Source organism: Leopardus geoffroyi, chromosome D2 (genome assembly GCF_018350155.1).
Source record: "Leopardus geoffroyi isolate Oge1 chromosome D2, O.geoffroyi_Oge1_pat1.0, whole genome shotgun sequence".
In the NCBI taxonomy this organism is placed as follows: domain Eukaryota; kingdom Metazoa; phylum Chordata; class Mammalia; order Carnivora; family Felidae; genus Leopardus; species Leopardus geoffroyi.
The window spans coordinates 29,518,824-29,531,487 of record NC_059334.1 but is presented as its reverse complement, the minus strand read 5'-3'; the positions used below and the strand labels follow the sequence as shown (position 1 = coordinate 29,531,487).

General features: G+C 40.2%; 1 protein-coding gene across 7 annotated transcripts in view; it reads right to left on the bottom strand.

Moving 5' to 3' along the window:
* Positions 1 to 12,664, bottom strand: part of SIRT1 (sirtuin 1) — a 64,960-nt gene that overhangs the window by 46,563 nt on the left and 5,733 nt on the right. For 2 of the 7 annotated variants that reach the window (XM_045437582.1, XM_045437587.1), the window contains exons 1-2: positions 4,361 to 4,406; positions 427 to 520 (exon numbers count right to left, since the gene is read on the bottom strand). The gene's annotated coding sequence lies outside the window, so the exon portion shown is untranslated. Of the gene's footprint in view, positions 1 to 426; positions 521 to 1,639; positions 1,661 to 4,360; positions 4,407 to 4,782; positions 4,804 to 12,664 lie in introns of those variants that run through there. The other 5 variants (XM_045437584.1, XM_045437588.1, XM_045437583.1 and 2 more) reach the window with 4 other exon arrangements.

The following is a 12,664-nucleotide window of genomic DNA, read 5'->3' as shown; positions in this document are numbered from 1 at the left end:
CTCTCTGCCCCTCCCCCACTCATGCTCATTTTCTCTCTCTCAAAAATAAATGTTAAAAAATATTTTTTTAATAAAAAAAAAACTTAAATGAGTGTCTCCTCTTTTCCACTCTGTAGGGTCAATGACCACCTATTTTTTTTCACTTTTGGCTTCAGCTTTTTACTCAATGTCTAGCATTAACATTGGAGCTCAATAAATGTTTTTTTTAATGAATCATAAAGTTCATAATCATTCCTATAGCCAAGTAAGTTTTGGTACTAGTGCCTCAAAGGAAGAGTCAGAAACCCAAAGGAGAAAACTAAGATGAGTAATATTCTCTTCTATCTTTCCCAATTCCTAATGCTGGGAAGCATGGTATTTACTCATTCAAAATAATTACCCCATACTTGAGAGATAATGGATCAGAACGATCTGCTTTCTGCTTACCTTGTGGGTTTCTGAAGAGGCACTGGCTCAGCTCAAAGACATGTCGAAGTCCCCTGAGCAAAATCAAGGTATGCTGTGATTATTAGGCCAGCCCCTGAAGAATAAAGAAATGGACAGAAATCCAGGTGATAATGTTTTCTCGGAAACATCTTTGCCACTTACACCTCTTTTATGGAGCCCTCAGACATTTCTACCTAATTTTATTGGTTCAAATAATATCAAATATATTTGATTTAAAACTTTATTGGGGCCAATTTTTTAGTTTTAAAGTTTATTTATTTATTTTGAGAGAGAGAGATAGAGAGAGAGAGAGAAAGAGAGAGAGAGAGAGAGAATTAATGGGGGAGGAGCAGAGAGAGAGGGAGAGAGACAGAATCCCAAGCAAGCTTCACACTTTTATCTTGGAGCTTGATGTCGCACTCAAACTCATGGACCTGTGAGATTATGACCTGAGATGAAATCAAGAGTTGGATGCCTAAATGACTGAGCCACCCAGGCACCCTGGGACCTATTTTTTAAATCTCCTTTACCACTAATATTAATTCTACCTTGAAATCTTCACTTATTTTCATATTTGAATATTTCTCTCTGTTTCTATAGAAACTGGTACATGATATTTTTTACTTTACACATCTTGCATCATAATAGTTATTTGTGCATTTGTATTATCTCACCTATTTGGTGATAAGCTTTTTAAGTATATTAAAAAGTATATTTTTATATTTTAAGTATATTAAAGTATATTTCATAAAATATAAAATAAAATAAAAAGTATATTTTAAGTACATTAAAAAGTATATTAAAAAGTAAATATATTTTACTTAGTCTTCAATTGATCATTTCATCGATACTACAAAGTATCCACTATGTACATAATGTGATACAGAGCGCCTGGCTGTCTTAGTTGGTAGAGCATGTGACTCTTGATCTTGAGGTCTGGAGTTCAGGCCCCATGTCAAATGCAGAGATTACTTAAAAAGAAAAGAAAAGGAAAAAAAAAAGCAACCAAGTACATAATGATGCATAAATGGGTATGAACATGGAGAAGAAATATACAATTCCTGACCGCATAGAACTTGGGGAATATATCACTTATCATTCATACAGAAGGCATTCACATGAGAAAACTGGTTTTTTTTGTGTGTGGTAGGTGAGATTTTGAAATATAGCATCTCTTGCAATTATAATTAAAATATAAGCTGGTTAAGGGTACCTGGCTGGCTCAGTTGGTACAGCATGCGACACTTGATCTCATGGTCCTCAGTTCAAGCCCTGCATTGGGAATAGAGATTATTTTAAAATATGTGTGTGTGTGTGTGTGTGTGTGTGTGTGTGTGTATTAGTTAGACTGCAAATCCACTAAATAGTTAAATTAATACATCACTTAAATTTATGATGGTAGTAGTAAAGAAAAGAAATAAAGTAGGTAATTAAAACTGCAATTAATTTACCATATTCTTATGAAAGAAAAATCACCATGAAGATTAAATATCACCTGCAGGTAACTGGTGAAATTCCAAGCAGTCAAAACCCTGTTCTAGGAAGCACATTACTTTCTGGAAGAGGATATTCTCCCTTGAACTTTGTGGGTTTAAGTCAGGTGCTGATTCAGAAATGATAAATTTAATCAAGAAAAAAATTTTTTGCAATTTTTGAAAATATTTATTTTTGAGAGAGAGAGACAGAGTGTGAGCAGGGGCAGGGGAGGGGCAGAGAGAGAGGGAGACACAGAACTCCAAACAGGCTCCAGACTCCATGCTGTCAGCACAGAGCCCTATGTGGGGCTCAAACTCATGAACTGTAAGATCATGACCTGAGCCTAATTCCGATGGTTAACCGATTGAGCCACGCAGGTGCCCCTCAAGAAAAAAAATTTCTAAGAATGTATAATTTAAATAGATTATTAAAAGCAACCAAATAAGACTAAATCAACTTTTATGTAATATAAATTAATTTATTTTTTATTATAATGATAAAACATGATCTTTTTAAAAAAATTGTTAACATTTACTCATTTTTGAGTGAGAGAGAGAGAGAGAGAGACAGAGACAGACAGACAGATATAAGTAGGGGTTGGGCAGAGAGAGAGGGAGACAGGCTCCCGGCTCTGAGCTGTCAGCACAGAGCCCAATATGGGGCTTGAACTCAAAAACCATGAGATCATGACATGAGCCAAAGTCAGATGCTTAACCAACTGAGCCACCCAGGTGCCTCAACATGATCCTTATCTAAGGCTTTTATTACTTAATTTATAATAATACAATATAATATACAGCTAAAATTATTTATAAAAATGTGGCATTCTTAAGCAAATTTATATATGCATATTGGTCTCTGATATAGTTTGGAAGGAATAGTTAAATAAGGATTATGAAATAATTCCATTAGTTAAATATGGATCCTAAATTATTCTGCTAATTTTTCTAGACACCATCATCACATTTTCCCTGTGTATTGTAGCAAAAAGAAGAAGTTAGGGGCGCCTGGGTGGCGCAGTCGGTTGAGCGTCCGACTTCAGCCAGGTCACGATCTCGCGGTCCGTGAGTTCGAGCCCCGCGTCGGGCTCTGGGCTGATGGCTCAGAGCCTGGAGCCTGTTTCCGATTCTGTGTCTCCCTCTCTCTCTGCCCCTCCCCCGTTCATGCTCTGTCTCTCTCTGTCCCAAAAATAAATAAACTTTGAAAAAAAAAATTAAAAAAAAAAAAAAAAAGAAGAAGTTATATCATGCTAAAAATTAATCAGCTGCTCTAGCCACTAAAATACAATTTTGTATTTTGGTAATAGAAGGCAGAAATTTTTAAACATTTCATTAAAAAAAAATTTTTTTTAAGTTTATGTATTTTGAGAGAGACAGAATGAGCTGGGGAGGGGCAGAGAGACAGGGAGAGAGAGTCCCAAGCAGGCTCTGCACTGTCAGTGCACAGCCTGACTTGGGGTTGGAACCCACAAAACTGTGAATTCATGACCTGAGCCGAAACTGAGAGTTGGATGCTTAACGGACTGAGCCACCCAGGCACCTCTAAACATTTTAAAAATGGGAATGAGATGAAGATGGTGGGGGGGAGGGCAGAATTCTAAGATATTCCCTAGAATATCTGCCCTTCTGTATCTATCATCCTTTCTCCCAGGTATGGGCGGGGCCTATGAATACGCAGGATAGCTCCTCCTTTGATTAACTCACATTGCATAAACGTGTTTTAAAAATTTTTTAAAGTTTACTTATTTTTGAAAGAGAGAGAGCATGAGCAGGAGGGGCAGAGAGAGAGAGAGGGAGAGACAGAGACAGAGACAGAGAGAATCCCAAGCAGTATCTGTGCTGCCAGCACAGAGCCGGAAGGGGAGATTGGGAGATTGATCTCACAAAACATGAGATCCTGACCTGAGCAGAAATCAAGAATCGGACGCTTAACCTCCTGAGCCACCCAGACGCCCCTCTATAAACCCGTTTTAGCTCACTGGAGTGATTCTCCTGCTGGCTTCTGAGAGGTAACCTGGCCACCTTGTGAGCTGGCCACCTGACAAGGAACTGCAGGGGCCTCTAGGAACAGAGTGGATCCCAGCTGTCATCAGCAAGAAAGGTGGCTCCTCAGTCCTACAACTGCCAAACTGAATTCTGTCAACAATCAGTGAGCTTGAAATAGAACCCCAAGCCTCAGATGAGACCAATCCCCAGAGTACACCTTGACTGCAGACTGTGAGACCCTGAGTAGCAGATTCAGTTAAAACCTCCGTAACCATGGAAACTGCAATAATAAACGTATGCTGTTTAGAGCTACCAAGTGTGTGGTTCATGGTAACTTTACGCAAAATCAGAAACTTATACAGATGGCTTGTAGTAAGGGAAGAAGTATTTTTGATATGATTTAATAAGATGTGGTAACTATGGTATTTGATAATCCACAACACAGAATCGAAAATAAGTTACATAAGGGGCACCTGAGTGGTTTAGCTGGTTGAGCGTCCAACTTCAGATTTCTTAGTTCGTGAGTTCAAGCACCACATACATCCAGCTTGCTGCTGTCAGCACAGAGCCTGCTTCGGATCCTCTGTTCTCTTCTCTCTGCCCCTGCCCCACTTGTGCGTGCTCTCTCTCTCAAAAATAAACCCTAAAAGAAAATTTAAAATAAGTTACGTAAAATGTTTATCTATAGGTTTTATACAGTGTCAAAAACTCAAAAAATTTGGTTCTCCTGGCTGGCTCAGTCAGTAGAGCATGTGACTCTTGATCTCCCGGCCATGAGTTCCAGCCCCACATTTGGTGGAGTGTTTATTTAAAAAAAAAAAAAAAAAAAAAAAAAAAAAAAAAGGCATTCTAAGGAAAATTTCTAGTTATATTTAAAAGAATCAGCCTTACTAACCTGCATTACTTCAGCTACTCAACTGTATTTTCTTTTTTTTTTTTTTTTTTTTTTTAACCAAATCAACGTTTATTTATTTTTGGGACAGAGAGAGACAGAGCATGAATGGGGGAGGGGCAGAGAGAGAGGGAGACACAGAATCGGAAACAGGCTCCAGGCTCTGAGCCATCAGCCCAGAGCCCGACGCGGGGCTCGAACTCACGGACCGCGAGATCGTGACCTGGCTGAAGTCGGACGCTCAACCGATTGCGCCACCCAGGCGCCCCGCAACTGTATTTTCTTTCCAGCTAATGACACATCCTGGGGATTAGTGCTGTAATAGACGAAAGAGAATTTTTAAAACTTAAATTCATACTAAAGCTATTTTAAACCTTTCAATATTTCTAACTGAAGTTCTCTTTGCTTTTCTCAGGTTTTCCTTCATGAAAAGACATTCTTGGACAATAGCTGAAGGATGAAAGAAATTAGGTTAAACACGAATTACCATTGCTCCCATTGTCCACACTGATTTCAGAACATCCCAAGGCCAGTATACCCCATTTATAAATCAGTGATCCACCCTTAACAGAAATATGTTTAAGTCTGGAAAAGGCAGGAAGCTAAGGACAGCTTATGGCATCTTGATAAAACATTAAATTGGTCCATTTCCAACTACTGTCCATTTGTATGGCATCTTAGAAGTTGTCACACTGGGGACATTGTTACACTGCAGTAGTATTGCGGACCAAGGTGGGCGTGACTTTTCTTTCTAAGTATGAAAGCTGTCATGAAAAGGAAATGGAGAAGGATAGCCTGAATCAGGCTACCAAAAGGTATAGGTGAGGGTATGGGCATATAATTTTCTTAAATTATATATACCTACATATTCCCTGTCAAGTCTTCCAGTACTCCAGTTTGAAGATCTCAGCCCTAGAATATGAGTTAATCCTGGTCAGTGACTGTATCTCATGATCTTTATTCTTCTCTTCCTCCCTTTTCTTAACACTGGGTGAGGCAGGTAATAGAAAAGTAGATAATGGCCTCTCAATGGGCTCCAGAGACTCTGGTCTGCCAGAAATGGTGTCCCTCTGCCTGGAGAGGGCAGGATAACCCGTCAGATTGTTGCTTCATAATTCTCCAGTATATTTATTTCCCAGAGGCCATTTTTAACCACCACATTACTTCAGAAATTACCATGTGAAATGAACCATTCTCTAAGCACTATAAATCCAACACAGATTTATTGAACACCTACCTCATGTAAACGTTCTGTACTTGGGGGAAGAGTATGCTGATACGAGAAGCAGGTTCCTGAGTTTTGGGAATTCACAGTTCAGATTGGGAAATGGACTCATGTACAGAAAATTCAAACATAGGATTATGTATTTTGTTTTAAACAACATCTGTGTTCCTGAAGATCTCACGTCAATTCAAACATCACATTTTTCAAGACTAATTTGGATAAAGGTCAGTGGTGAAATGTTTTTTGTTTAGCAGCTAAAGTATCAACAATATTTGCAATGGACTCAGCTCCCCAGCTCTGAAATCATGCTATTCTTGAATTTTTTACTTAGGAAGTTTGCATTATATCCATATTTACATATTCAAAAGAACATTTAATCACAGGATTTCACCATTTTATAATACAAATTCTCAAACAGTGCATTTGCATGGTCCAAGGAACAAAGGTACTGGGTGTACTGGGTGCCTCAGTTGCTTAAGTGGCTGACTCTTGATCTTGACTCAGGTAGTGATCTCACGCTTGAGTTCGAGCCCCATGTTGGGCTCTGTGCTGACTGCAAGGAGCCTGCTTGGGATTCTCTCTCTCTCTCTCTCTCTCTCTCTCTCTCTCTCTGCCTTTCTCTGTCTCTCAAAATAAATAAATACACTTAAAAAAAAAAAAAAAACAGTACCGTACACAGTTGGATGTGTTTTACAGAGAGCACTTTATTCTGTAAATTAAATATTGGGACTTGGAAATGTTTTAACCTGGCACTTGGTAGGTGCCCAACAAATGAGTATTGTGATGAACTAAGTCTCTGGGGACACTATACAGATATGATGGAAATGAGGAAATTTCATAAATCCTGAACAAGTTGAGGGAGACTTTTTGAGGGGAATGTGGGGGTAAACATTAATGTGACTTCAAATAAAACACAACAGGACAGAGGAGGTAGTTTTGCTTTGCCTGAGGCTTCAATGTAATTGGTCTGTACCGACCCCATTGAACTGGGATTTGCAGTTCCCCTATTCTCCCATCTAGCTTTCTGGGCAAAGAGGAGGGAGGAAGGGTTTGTTCTCTCATTAATTCCTTCCCTCTTAGGCCAAAGAGAGCTGGATATGGGAGACAAAAAAAACCTTCAACTTAGCAAGCTGGAAGAGGTCAATCAGAAAACACACTCAAAAGCAAACTTAGTGCATTGCCAAGGGGAATGGGGCACTGAACCCCCAGCAGATTATATCCAGAGAGGGAGATGTAATCTGGGCCTCAGAGCCCCAAAAGTGGGGATAGGGCACTGGAGAGCGGTTTGATTCCAGGTCAGCACTAAAACAGTTTGAGACTTGGGATTGGGAAGGTATCAAAATCTAAATCTTAAAGTTTTCTTTAAATAATCCAATAGAAGGCAATGGCAGTTTCTAGGGCCCTTATTATGCAAAAATGCTCAGTCAATCTTTGATGGGAGTCGTTTTAAAGATAGAAGAAAGAAATCCAGGTGGAATTGCCCAGGCATTTTGTTTCCAACCTTGGCTACTTTCTGGACTTGGACTGCTTAAAAATTTCAATGCTGAGGCTGGACCCCAGACTGATTACATTGACATATCCGGGTGGGGTGGGGGTGGGGGGTTCCAGGCAGTAATAGTTTTAAAGCTGCCGAGCTGATTCCAGTATCCTGTGAAGCTCCACTGATGGGCACTTTTGTAGAGAACTGGGAAGCCCAAGTCTTAACTTCCAGGCAGACACTCAATGAATTTAACATATTCTATTTATAAGCCAAAACGTTGGATTTAGACTGCAGTAAAAACTCAAGAGTAGAGGTGGTGTTAGGCATAATTGATAATTGGAGCATACATTCCACAGGAACTATGTAGAAGGTATTTCTTCATATTTACTAGTTGACTCCCTCCCCCCACCCCCTTCCTTTTAGAGCAAAGTAGTTTTAAATGAACTAAATGGTTCTTTGAGGCCTGAGAGAGTCTAACTTATTAATCTTTCTGGGCCTTGGGTTAAAAAAAAAAAGTCTATGGGGCGCCTGGGTGGCTCATAGGTTAAGGTTAAGCATCCAACTCTTGGTTTCGGCTCAGGTCATGATCTCGCAGTTTGTGGGTCCAAGCCCTGCACTGGGCTCCTCCACATGGAACCTGCTTGGGATTCTCTCTCTGCCCCTCCCCTGGTTTGTCCCTCTCTCTCAAAATAAATAAACATTTAAAGAAAGTCTATAACCTCAATTTTATGTAGTTTGAACCTGATACTGATAGACTACGCAGTTAGTTAGATATGAAGAGGAAGAAATGCTATCTGACAGGTAAAAGGGCAGAAACCAAGTTCCAAAAGATGCATGCGGTCTTCCCTAGGATCACGACTCTACAGTAACCTATAGCTTCATTATGATATATTTACATTGTGGTTTTTACCCCCTACACCCTGGGAGCGGAGAGAAGTTGCCTTGACACTTCTGACATAGACCACAGAGGGCTCCAAACTGCCCCTCTCAACCAGGAGGAGTCCCTTAGCTGATTGGCTGCAACCTTGGTCAAGAACCACCCTCAGTATGACCCAAAACCTACCTAAACATAAAAATGAGTACCTGGCAGGGTGCCTGGGTGGCTGTCAGGTGCCCGACTTCAGCCAGGTCATGATCCCGTGGTGTGAGGGTTTGAACCCAGCATAAAGATAAATAAACACTTAAGAAGAAAAAAAAAAAAAAGGAGTACCTGGCTGGCTCAGTAGGTAAAGCCCTAGACTCTTGATCTTGGGGGCTGTGAGTTCGAGCCCACACTGGGCATAGAGACTCCTTTAAAAGAAATAATAAAAGCTCAGTCGGTTAAGTGCCCAACTGTTGATTTTGGACTCTTAATTTTGACTCAGGTCATGATGTCCAGGTTCATGAGATCGAGGCCCTCATAGAGCTCTGTGCTGTCAGCCTGCTTGGGATTCTCTCTCTCCTTCTGTCTCTGCCCCTTTCCCATGCACACACACACATTCCCTCTCTCTCTCTCTCTCTCTCAAAATAAATAAATAGACATTTTAAAAGAAATAATAATTAAAAAAAAAAAGAAAGAAAAACAGTCCTGATCCCTCTTGGGGAATCTGCCACCTTTGGACATGCCCACTTTTCGTCTCCAGAATGTACCTTTGTTTGAATTGCTATTAAACACTTGCTTAAGAGTTTGGCTCTGAATTCTTTCTTGGCTTGTCAACTCGCCATTGACAAAGCTGCTTCACTAAAGTACCTGTGGCCAGAATGACCTCTATGTTTTTAATTGAGGTAAAAAGTACATACAGTAAAATGCACAAATATTAGCTTAACATTTTGATGAGTTTTGATAAATGAATACATCCATATGGCCATCATCACCCCAGGAAGTTTCTTTATGCCCTCAGTCTCCCACTCTCCCCATTCATCAGGGAACTGCTCTTCTTTTATTATCCTACATCAGTTTTGCCAGTTCTTGCACTTCGCTGAAATGGAATCTCACATCATGAGCTTTATCACAGTGATCTTTTAAAATTTACTTATTTTTAAAGTTTATTTATTTAAGTAATCTCTACTTCTCCCAACGTGGGGCTTGAACTCATGACCCTGAGATCAAGAGTCACATACTCTTCCGACTGAGCCAGCCAGGCATCCCTGCTCTTTAAAAATTTAAGACACAGTGCTCACTTTGGCAGCACATATACTGAAAATTTAAGACACAAACTGGATATTTACTCTTGGAATAAAATCCAGACTCCTCCTTGTGGCCAGCAAGGCCCTGTATCCCTCTCAGTCAGTCCTCCAGCACTGTCTCCCAACTCCACCCTGTGCTCATTATAATGGTGTTCTATCCACAAAGGCCTTCTTTCCCAGCACCTTCCAACTCAGGGTCTTTGCTCAGCTGTATTCCTCTTCACTCCTATTGGCCTTCAGGCATCATCTTAAGTGTTACTTCCTCTCAGAGGTATTCCCTTGTGCCTCAATTCCAAATTAGCTTCCCCTTGGTTCTTTTCATTTCTGTCACTATCACAATTAATAATTACATATCTATATGCGTTTATTCTACTTTAAAATTGTTCATCTCTTTCAGTTTATCCACAAGGGTAGTGGCCATGTCTGTTTTGTTCACCACTGTGTTTCTAGCCCCTAGCCCAGAACATGAAACGTATTAGGTGTCCAATAAATGTGTTAAAATAAATGGATGAAATGGTTTAACTGGACTATTGTATTGAAAAATGAGAAAAAAGGGATAGAAAGGAAAGGCAAGAAAGATGTGGGCAAGTAAGGGTAGGATTTCAGTGGAGAACGGCTCCTCCTTTAACTTTGAGTAGTGAGAGTGAGGAGCAAGTGTTATATACAACAATGGAAAGAACATTTGGGAAGAAGTCAGATCATCTGGCTCAATGACTTCTCTGGACTGTTTTCCTCATTTATATAATGCATGAGCTGGACTAGAATATTTCATCAGTACTACCTCACCCCCATGTAGCATTTGGAAATAGTAAGTGGGAATTTTCCATAGTCACAATAATTGGAGACCACTATTGGCATTTATTAATTTGGAGCACCAGAATGTTAAATATCCTACAATGCATGACACAGTCTTAACCTTGTGTCATCCAAAGTACCAGTGCTGGGGCACCTGGGTGGTTTAGTCAGTTGAACTTCCAATTTCGGCTCAGGTCATGATGTCATAGTTTGTGAGTTCGAGCCCCACATTGGGGCTCGCTGCCACCAGCTGGCTTAGGATCCTCTGTCCACCGCCCTGTCTCTCTCTTTCAAAAACAAATAAACATTTAAAAAAAATTCAAAAGACCAGTGCTGAGAAATACTATTACAGTAGGCATAGCCTGTGGTTCCGCATTTTGTGATACTTCTTAGGTGATCTTCCACGCGAATGCTTATTGCATTTAAATCACCTTATTTAGGGGCGCCTGGGTGGCGCAGTTGGTTAAGCGTCCGACTTCAGCCAGGTCACGATCTCGCGTCCGTGAGTTCGAGCCCCGCGTCAGGCTCTGGGCTGATGGCTCAGAGCCTGGAGCCTGTTTCCGATTCTGTGTCTTCCTCTCTCTCTGCCCCTCCCCCGTTCATGCTCTGTCTCTCTCTCTCCCAAAAATAAATAAACGTTGAAAAAAAAAATCACCTTATTTAGTAAATTATCTATTATAAGTCTAACTGCTTAATTTAGTCTGTCGTAAGAACTCAAGGACAGACATATCAGCATGATTCATATTTGAGGTATATACTCCACAGGAACTATGTAGAAGTTATCCTATTTCTTCATTAGTTAGCTTCTTCCACTTCCTTTTTTGGGTAAGCATTTCTCTAAGAAATTCAAGATCTTGATTCTATTTCGTTCTTCCTTAGTTGATGTGTAGGTAGAAGTGAGTTTAAATTTGGGAAACTGTTATGGACTGATGCTTGTGCCCTCTCTCTCCCCTCAAATTCACACATTGGAGCCCTAATGCCCAACTGCAATGAGATTTGGAGGTAGGGTATTTGGGAGGTAATTAGGTTTAGATGAGGTCATGAGGGTGAAGCCCCCATGATGGGATTAGTATCTCCAAGGAAGACTAAGAGAAAGAGACTAGAGCTCCTTCTCTCTGCCACATGAGGACTGTGAGCAGGTGGCCATCTGCAGACAGAAAAAAGTTCCTCACCAAGGAACTAAATTGGCCGTCACTTTGATCTTAGACTTCTTAGCCTCCAGAACTGAGAAATAGACTCCTGTTGTTTAAGCCACCCAGTGTATGGTATTTTATTATGGCAGCCTGAGCTAATATACAAACTAAGTCTCAAAGAAAAGAAACATTAAAATTACACAGAGAGTCCTGCTGTGGCAAGGTTGATATTTTCAATGTTGTGTTTCCCAGCCTAATGTTTTACCCACCAGAAACGACTCAGTAGTTAAGGAGACTATTTGCTAAATGTAGTATCATCTTCACAATCCTAAGGTCCTTGGCTGCTCTAAAATTGTATGTTGCTATAAAAATACACGGTGGAAACAACAAAAATGTTCATCAATGGCAAGTGGATTAAAAAATGTATATCCACATGACAGAATATTATTTGACCATAAAAAGGAATCACTATACATGCTGAATTCATAGATGAATCTTAAAAACATTATACTAAGTGAAAGCAGCTAGTCATAAAAAAACACATATGATTCTATTTATATGCAATGTCCAGAAAAGGCAAATATGTAGAGACAGAAAGGAGATTAGTGGTTTCTTAGGACCTGGGGCAACAGGGGGGAAAGGGACTAATATCTAAAGGATACAGGTTTTGGGGCACCTGGCTGGCTTAGTCGGTGGGACATGGGACTCTCTTGATCTCAGGGTTATAAATTCACACCCCTCACTGGGCATAGAACTCACTTAAAAACAAAAACAAAAGGATGCAGGTTTCTATTTGAGGTGATGTAAATATTCTAAAATGGACTATGGTGGGGCTCCTGGGTGGCTCAGTTGGTTAAGTGTCTGACTTCAGCTCAGGTCATGATCTTATGGTTCGTGAGTTCAAGCCCCATGTTGGACTCTGCACTGACAGCTCAGAGCCTGGAGCCTGCTTTGGAGTCTGTGTCTCCCTCTCTCTCTGCTCCTCCCCTGCTTGTGCTCTCTCTCTCTCTCTCTCAAAAATAAAATAAACATTAAAAAAATTTTTTTTAAATGGATTATGGTGATGGTTGTGAATATACTAAATAG